The sequence below is a fragment of the Helianthus annuus genome, chromosome 3, assembly GCF_002127325.2.
Source record: "Helianthus annuus cultivar XRQ/B chromosome 3, HanXRQr2.0-SUNRISE, whole genome shotgun sequence".
NCBI lineage: Eukaryota > Viridiplantae > Streptophyta > Magnoliopsida > Asterales > Asteraceae > Helianthus > Helianthus annuus.
Genome location: NC_035435.2, coordinates 155,366,741 through 155,376,439, shown reverse-complemented (window position 1 = coordinate 155,376,439; position 9,699 = coordinate 155,366,741). Strand labels below are relative to the sequence as shown.

The window sequence follows — 9,699 nt, the reverse complement described above, 5'->3', positions numbered from 1 at the left end:
GTATTTGTTTTGTTTACATTTGGGCCGATTAATGTATGGGTTGGGTTGTTTTACTAGTTGTCGCATGGGCCTAGGTTTAGAGCCCATTCGTTTTGTATTTAAACAAACCTCAACCATTTAGTTGAGGTTGATCAGGGGTTGCGAAACAAGGGATAGCCGAAATTCATCAAGGAGTCTTGTATCAGTCTTAGTTCATCTTTGAATGCAAGATATTCCGGTTTGTGTGTTAATTATTATTGTTTCGTTTATCTATCAGTTCTTGAATCAGTTTGTGATTGTTTTCCGCACTCTCACAAACTAGTGTTTGATATCATTGAAGGATCCTAACGGGTTTTACACAACGTATAATGGAAACACACCAGTGGACACTATGGTTCCCAAAGAAGAAATTGCCTTCAAGGGAGTCTCACTAATGAAACTACTGTCCAGGTGTAAACTAGTGGGTTCAACACCAGTAGTAGCTGGTCCACTTGAACTACTGACAGGAATTACTTGTAATTCCTGCAGTGTAGCTTCCTCAACTGTTGGTGGGTTAACAGAGATAGAGACACCAGACTCAGTCACTTGTTGTGGTATATTCTCATTGACAGGTAATTGAGAAGAACCAATTTTTATCTGAGCTATATCAAATGCATCCAACAGAGGTATCATTGATTGTGGTGTCCCTGTTGATACAACCTGATCCTTTTGAGAGGATGCAGGAGGAGTTTTAGGCTCAGATTGAGATCTTTCTTCCATATGCTGTGAGGAAGTAGCAGCAGTGGTTTCAGGTGACTTTTGTGTTGTCACAGGTGTTACCTCTGGGATCTCGTCTTCCAGAGTCACCTTTTTGGTGGGTTTGGAGGGCTTTTGGATAGTTTTCATTTTGGTCTTTTTGGTGATTTTTGGTGTGGGTTTCACAGATGGGGTTGTGCTTCTGTGATCACCAGGAGCAGTGGGCTCAACAGCAGGGGCCTGAGGAGCAGTTGTTGCTGCTACATTCTGCTCAAGTACCTCTGTTTGGGTTTTTAAAGGTTTTGACAGCCTTGTGAATATTTCAGAAGTTAGACTGTTTATTTGAATAGGATTTCCTTGCATAAGCACATGTGCATTATCCTTTGAAAATTTCTTTTGAAGATAAAAACTTAAAAACCTTGGAAACAATAAAAATGTTTTTTTTTATTAACATTCTTAACCATATCATTGAAAATTTCCTAAGAGTAGTTAAAATTTTGTTCAGCCATGATAGCATAGCCCAGGTATTGAATTTTAAATGGTATTTCATTGAAAGCTGTTGTTTTATTTGACACACACATCAGGATGGTATGGAATAAAAACCTCGGAGCAGGAGGAAAACTGTCCCTTTTCGAAAGTATCATTTTTCATTTCTTCTTCATACCCTCTCTCAGAGAAATCAGTTTGGTACTCTGTTTTTGGGAAAGAGCTTTTACCTGTAAGATCACTGATTTCAAAAACCTCTAAAATGGTTTGAGGTGTGATGACCACTGGAATTCCCCTTATTGATGAAGTAATAGCTAAGGTCTTTTTGTCCTTAGTTTCAAGCTTCGCATTTTTCCAGAACTCTCGTTGGGTATCCATGTAGATGGTTTCATTGCAGGTCAACAAAGTTTTGTACTTTGAAGATGAAAGTGCATCAATTACGGAATGAAAACCTGTGTTTTTACTTGTTTTTGCAAGTGTACACACGTAGTTATGACGGATTTTGAATGGCAGATCCATGATAAATCAAAGGTAGTTAAGAACGAAGGAAGAAGATGAGTGATTTGAGAGAATTTGATGAAAACTGCTTTTGAAAGGAATTTTGAATTCGACTCGACAGTCAAAACCCTGTTTGGGGTTTTGATAAGGGTTTTATAGGTGGAAAAAGTGAATGCTGACATGGCAGCGGTTATAAAAGATCTGACGAGTAAGTACTGTTCACGTGAGAACCTATGATGAATAATGGATGACAGTTGTTAGGAAACCACTGATGAACCAATATCAGTAGTTTACAGTGCTGAAAATGAAAACAGTAACTGACTATAACTATCAGTGGATAGACTATCAGTGAATTAAAACCCTGACCTTTAACAACAGTCATTATATAAACAGTGGTTCAAGCATGTTCCTTCTCCAAAAAAAAAACAATATTTTAACCCATCAGTCGTTTCAATCCCCTTGAACCTCCACAAAACACTATTTAACCCAACACTGGTTTTAAACCACCATTTAACCAAACAGCGGTTTCAACCACAGTTTTCTCAACAGTAGTTCCAAACATCTATTTTCATCCATGTGTTGAACAAAGTCAACAGATGTACCAACCATTGTTTTATTTTCAAGCATCTGTTCCCAATAATAGAGCTTTGATCATATAGACATACCTTTGCCAATATTACAGTGCTGAAAATGAAAACAATAGCTGACTATAACTATCAATGGATTAAAACACTGAGCTTTAACAGTCATTGTATAAACAGTAATTCAAGAATCTTCCTTCTCCAAAAAAACTATATTTTAACCCATCAGTCATTTCAATCCCCTTCAACCTCCACAAAACACTATTTTAACACAACAGTGGTTTTAAACCACCATTTTAATCAAACAGCGGTTTCAACCACAGTTTTCTCAACAGTAGTTACAAACATCTGTTTTCATACATCTGTTGACCAAAGTCAACAGATGTATCAACCACTGTTTTATTTTCAAACGTCTGTTCCCAATAACAGAGCTTTGATCATTTAAACATACCTTTGCCAATATTACAAGCTTTTACACTCTCAAACCTAAATATTTATTTACTTAATTTAAATAACAAACATGGTTAATAATTTTAATAGAACTAATTATATAAAAAACTACAAGTGTCAAACAGCATACAAAGTTCATCCATCTGTTGACCCAAGTCAACAGATGTATCAACCACTGTTTTATTTTGAAACATTTGTTCGCAATAACAGAGCTTTGATCATTTAAATAGACCTTTGCCAATATTACAAGCTTTTACACTCTCAAACATCAATATTCATTCAATAAAATTTTAATGCAACAAATAACAGAGCTTTGATTAATAATTTTAACACAACTAATTATATATAAAATACATTGTCAAAACAACAAATAGCATTCAATAAAATACAGGATCCTAATTCCTAATCAATTGGTGAAACAGTAGTCTCGATAAGTAAAGCTCCTTTTGGACCATTGTAGTTGTCAACATGTTGGAGGTATTTCAGAAGTTCGTTGCTGAGATCAACTTCAATCATATCCCCCAGATGCTTGTTATCAGCCACTTGTTGTCTTCAATTATATTAGTCCTTCGGCGCATATCTACATAATCAACTACACGAGGATTATTGAAAACAAACACCTTCATCCAGCCTTCTTCTTCATATCTGAGCAAATCAGCAGTTAGCTCAGCAGGCTTTCCAATAACAATCAAATGCAGCCTCTTTGCGATGGTCAAAAAATGCCTCTGGCAAGGATTGACTACAATACTCTCGGGAAAATGAAGCATTCTGAAAGTCTCACTCAGAACATCAAAAGCAACGATGTTCCTCTCACCTAGTGGATACCAATAATTTGAAACCATAAAATATATGGTTTTATCAGCATAAACTCCTGTAGACCATGAATAACCACTTGAACCATAATTGTTTACGCTACCGAAATTTATTGTTCTCCATGACTCACGACGTCGTGAGTAAACACGAGCAGCAGTTACATTACGGTAACATCTGATGTTCAACACTTTCAGATCATTGAACTGATCAAAATAAATTCCACCAGTATCAGAGTTTCGGTGATGATTGTAATTGAAGTAGTCATCACACAAAACCTTATAGCGCCTGGTAGTTGGATTCCTAAGAATCAACTGACAGCAAATCCCTTCATTGCAAACTAACAACAAACCATTAAATGACGATAGAATACGTAAGTTGCTAGGGTGGACATTGTTAGGAAAACTTAAGGTTTTGCTTCTAACAACATCCAAAGTACCAGCAACTACGTCGTCAATGACAATTGACGTGTCTTTAAAGGATAGTATTTTCTTTTGTATTGTATCTCCACTTCGGAGAGCATGCATCATCTGAAATGCATGACTTGACCATTCACTATAAAAATTCTTGGAAAGACATTTGAAACGGCCAATATCTTCTGCAGAGAGCCTTGTGAAAATCTCGTCAACAATCACTTGAAACCCAATTTTTTCCATTCTGAAGAGAGCTTTATGAAAATCTCGTCAACAAACTTTTGAAGATGATTGATTAGATGGATGAATACAGTAATGATCAAAACCACTGCCCAATGTATTTTATATACCCAATGAAGGCGGTTATGACTAAAGAATATGATGCGACACTCGTTAGGCTTTTAATGCATTTACATGGGAAAAATATAAAATTAAACATGCTATTATAATTACAATTAACCTATTGATTTACCTATAAGACGCCTTTAACATAAGACAGAAGTGACTGAGTGACGTGCATTAATTGCAAAGTACATATCCCGAGGCATTTTGAATTTGAAATTACCGGCAATTTCAAAACCACTGCTATGGTATATGTTTGCCAAAGGAAACATATGCTAAGTTATACTTTCTTGGCTATGGGCAGAAGTTTACACTCTTGAATGTGGGCCAGACCTTTGACATTTAAATATAGAGCTGTAGTTTGAAATTAAATGTATTTTAACTCAGATAAAAAATCTCAGAAGCATAAAAATTGACACATCAGCAATCATCATTTAGTCATAACTCAGATAAAAAATCAATTCATTTGGAATACAAAGATATTGCGAACATCTGTTTAAGCCTCTCCTGTTTCCAACAGTAGCAAGTCAAACAGATGTTGGCAACAACAGATGTTAGCAATTCACAACAGTAGCAAGTCAAACAGCCGTTAGATCAGCAGATGATGATTTAGAGTAGATGTTCTCTATACACTAACAGAAATTGATACAATATCAACATAATCTAATTAAACTCAGAAACAATTTCACGTCTACATCAAAAGTAGCAATCTGCAATAATCAGATGATATTAAAAATTACATAATAATACTTATTCAGCTTAAAATTACAACGAAACTTTAAAATCTAACAACACCACCAAGAAATTTACGAACCTAACAGCAAAAATTTAGTGCTTTTAGCTTTAAACTCCATCAATGTATATCTTCGACAATCGCCATGAACTCCACGGAAGTACTCAATGCATCTGTCACACCCCCAAAATCCACACGCGGAGTACCACCGCTTGGAGGCTTGATGTAACATCCCGAAAATATAAAACTTTATATTAGAATTATAAAGTTTAAATAAATGAGAATTTATCAATTAGAAATTTGTAACTTAGTTAACTAACAAGTCTAAAATTTAACTTACATTGTGGTTAAAACAACAAAAGTTATGTTGGATAAGTAGAGGGACTAATAATGTCAAAACTTGAATTTTATTTACTAAGTTAGTAAAAACAAATCAAACCCCTCATTTGAGAGAGGCCTGATCGACCAAGAACACCCCAGGGCGACGCCCACACTTTTCAAACCCTAGTTCACAAGAAAAACTGTAAATTGAAGGCCTAAATCAAGCAATAATCGAAATCTGAACATGGAATCGTGATCACCTCGTCAAGGGGATCATAAGGTATGTTGAATTAGGTCATTTTCATTCGATTCAAAGTTCATGTATGTGATCAAAAATCGAATGTAGAGCTTGATTATGTGTAGTAAACATGAAATTGGAAGTAATGTAAGGTTTAGGGACAAACCCTAGACGATTTCTTGTCAAATTCTTGCATGATAATTGTATAGATCAAAATCACCATAGTGGGTGATTAGTATGTTAGTAGAACTTGATGAACACTAGGATTAAAACTCTTGTTCTAGTGTAAACTGAAATTATGAGGAAAACTCTAAGTTGTTGATGTTAACATATAGACATGTAGTCAAATTGAAGTTAATTTGGGTGATAAACTCGAGTCATGAACTTGGTTTAGATCATGTAAAAATCTGACCCGTTAGGTGTTTGATAAAATGCCTAAAAGAGGGTTAAAATGTTAAAAGTTGGGCAAAACGCAGATTTGAATATGTTAAGAAATAATGCGTTAAAGCTTATGAAAGAGTTCTAATTTTTGTTATAAATTGAACTCTCTAGGCAAGGAATCCGGGACGTCAAGTGGACACGCCGAAAGTGATACCCGCGGAAAAGGTGTGCTTTAAAGGTACGTGGCTTAAGTCCCGTTAAATTATGTGTTAATGTTTAGTTTTGTTGTGAGAATGATGTTGTAGTGTAATGAATACGTTTGATGCGTCGTTAAAGCGGCGAAGCACACTCGACCATCAAACGGGTCAAAGTAAAAACTTGGAACTTAGTTTGGCTAGTCAATGAAGTGATGGTTTTCACTAAATAGCCAAACGGGTCAAAATGATGCTTTTAAAAAGAATCACGAGAGTAGAGACTTGAAAGTCTCATACTTCGTTAAATAATGGATGGTACTATACTAATGGTTTGGTTATATAAATCTAAGTCCAAGAACCCGGGAACTTGGGTCGAATAATAGAAGTTGAATAAAAAGAGGTTGCTTGAAATGGAATACTTGAATTCCGATGAAACAAGTAACTAGTTCCAATAGAACGCGAAGCCATAGAATGGCACAAATGTACAAAATTTATGAGCCCGGGAATTTGGGTAATTATGTCGGAAAAGTTTTAAGAGTTGAAAAATGGTGCTATGTACTTACAACAATGGGTTTGATAATTGAAATAAGGAAATTGGGGACCGACTATCAATATCTCGGTTTCCGTAATGTGAAACTTACGTGGATAGATCCGTAATTTTATTACGGATCCATAGGAAAAAGAATCGGTTAAAACGGACTAGTGAGTGAAAAGTTATGACCCTTTAAAGTTAGAATTTTTACAATTTTCGGAGCTGGGCAGAAATGCAGGTTTTAAATCTGCACCTGCTGGAAAACATGTTCCCCCACGCCACGCGGAGGAATACATGAATATCCCCGCGACACGCGGAAGCCGTCGCGAGTCGCGATGATGTAGGGTAAAATACACATATTTGTCCCGTGTAAATTGTATAATTATTGTATAGTTTTTATTTACTTTTATTTAGTTTTAGCGTTATATTACATTAGTCTGTGTTTTGGCAGGTCCTGGTACAAATGGGGCAAAAACGAGTAATATGGAAATGACCAGCAAGTTGGGCAGAGTAGGGTGCCAGAGACCGAAGTTAAATGGGCGCTATTTTCTGTGATTGGTCCGGGCCCGCTATCTCTTTATTATTAAAGTTGGTGGCCATAATTCTTTAAGATGATATATTATTAGAGGGAAAATTCAATTATATAGAGAAGGTGGTTGCATATGATATCTAAACATATTAATAATATCTACAAATCTTGGACAAAAGTATTAGAAGTGGAATTTTTTGGAAAAAGTGGTGGCCGTCTTTATTAATTGGAGAAGAGGGGACGCAAGATTTAAAAAAAGGAAAAACAGTTGGGCGCAAGTTTTGGTGGAGTGTGGGCCGCCAAAGGGCCGAAGCCCAGCGATTTGTGTGAACTGTTAGAGTGTATGGCCAATAATATATTGGGGAGCCCTATTACGTTAAAGAGAGGTATGATATTTGAAGAGAGCCGCACAGGAGATTTTGGAGTTGGAAAGCATATCAGACGGCAACAGTGGGACGCACGAAGAAGAGAGCAGGTCGATTGAGAGGATACGGACAACATCAGTCACAGATCAGAGAAGGAGAGAAAGGAAAAAAGAGTTGGTTCGAGGGTTCAAGCCGCGGTCAAGATTTGAGATTCGGGTTTGTTTTGCAATTTATTATTTTTAGTTTTGTTAGACTTTGTGTTTTACAAAATTATAAACATGATTTGCTTATCGTTTGAGACTCGTTTCTTGTCCGTGAATATGATTCTTGGCTAAACTTTTATACTGCCTAGGTTATGATAATAGCATAATAAAGTTTGGTTCTTTATTCGATTTTTGGCGTGGTTGTGGATTTTTCTTGTACTGTAAACGCTATGGGAATTTAACTTGGTGCGTATGCGTGCTTGTGATTGTTTGATTATTGTTTATTGCTTCATTCGATTCTTGGTGACGGTCTTTATCACATAATAGAGTCGGATTAGGGTTCTTGATTTAGGTGAGTGTCTATATCACGTAATAGGTCATTAATCCTTTAGGGTGAAAACGCGTAAGTAACCTTAGAAACAATATTCGGTAATTTAATAAAATCAAGTGTGCTGCTAGACTTGTCGCGGAAAGGCTCGAGGATATTAATAGGTCTCGGTTTAGTTATAAGGACTTAACATTCCATTGTCTATTAAGCCAAGATTAAAACCCGTAGTTGCTTTAGACGTTCGCGCGGCAAGGTAGAGCGTCTTACATAGGCACTTTCAAGAAACTAGAGGACTGAAAGGAAAATCTAGAAAACCGGTGAGCATAACATCCTAGGTAGTGCCACAAGAATCGCCTTGAGAGTGTTTGAGGGGCTTAGTGGTGTCTTAATAGGTTTAGCATTTAAAGATCCCGGTTCCACACCACAAAATTATCGAATAGAGATCCATTCTGAGTTTAGCTTGCGTCTAGCCTAGGTAGTCTTCATCTCCACTGGTCAAAGCCTTCGCCCACATTCGTGTTTAGTCTTTTCTTTGATTTTTCTAGTTTAGTATTTTATTATATTTTTTTAGGATATTTAGAAAACCCCCAATCGAATAAACAATTAGTTAAGTTCGTGTCAGTCTAAGTTTAGATAGAGTCGTTAGGGTAATTCAGTAGAGTCTCTTGGGTTCGATACTCGGACTTCCTTAGGCTATACTGCATCGATCGGTACACTTGCCGGTCGTGTGGTTTAGGGTTTAGAGAGTCTTAGTTTTATAAATTTAAAACTTAGAGAGTCTAGAATTAGGGTAATTTTAGTTGTTTTAATTAACCCACATTCAGCACATCACGCGACGGATTTGATGTCTACTGCCGCGACACGCGGGAGGATCAAAAATCAAAATTTTTATTTTCTTTTATTGATTTGATGTTGGAACATGTTTACTCGTAATATGTCAATGCCAAAACTAATGTTATTAGTGGTTTTGACTTTAGGTGACTATGGTGGGCTTCCGGATGGCGGTCAAGCAATGTAGAAGAACCGAACACGTATTTTGAAGCTTCCGCGTTAACTTAACTTTGTTTTAGACAATGATTTTGGTGTAAATGAATTGACAACCATGTCCTAAGGAATTTAAACTAGTCGGTGGTGACTAGTATAAGTTACTTTAAACTTTCGTTTTGTACTTACATGATCATGTTTGGTATTTTGAATTGAAAACCTTTTGTAAATTGGAAATTTTAGTATAAACTCATGAAATATATTAAGTAAACTCATTATTAAAAGTAAGGGTGTTACACGTGACATGACCAGGTTCAAGCCACCAATCATATTGAACATAAGTGTAAATAGTAAATGTCATTCATCAATACGAAAGGTGTTTTCAAAACCAAACATAATCAATAGTGTAGCGGAAGCATTAATGTAAAAACCCAACATAAGTATCATGTTCTCATAAGTAAATGTTAACATGGAACTCAACAGTCCATGTGCCCACAACGATCGCGCCTCCCGTGCAAGCTCCCTTAGTACCTATGGTCCTGCAAAGCATGTAACAGAGGGTCAACAACTAGTTGAGCGAGTTCACAGTAAGTAAGT

General features: G+C 36.3%; 1 long non-coding RNA gene across 2 annotated transcripts; it reads left to right on the top strand.

The window, feature by feature from the left end:
• Positions 1-6,168: 6,168 nt before the first annotated feature.
• Positions 6,169-9,273, top strand: LOC110928184. 2 transcript variants are annotated; one of them, XR_004888688.1, is made up of 2 exons: positions 6,169-6,205; positions 9,096-9,273. It is a non-coding gene; the product is annotated as an uncharacterized LOC110928184 (long non-coding RNA). The 2 variants fall into 2 exon arrangements; XR_002586191.2 differs by lacking the exon at positions 6,169-6,205 and adding an exon at positions 7,429-7,803.
• Positions 9,274-9,699: the final 426 nt, after the last annotated feature.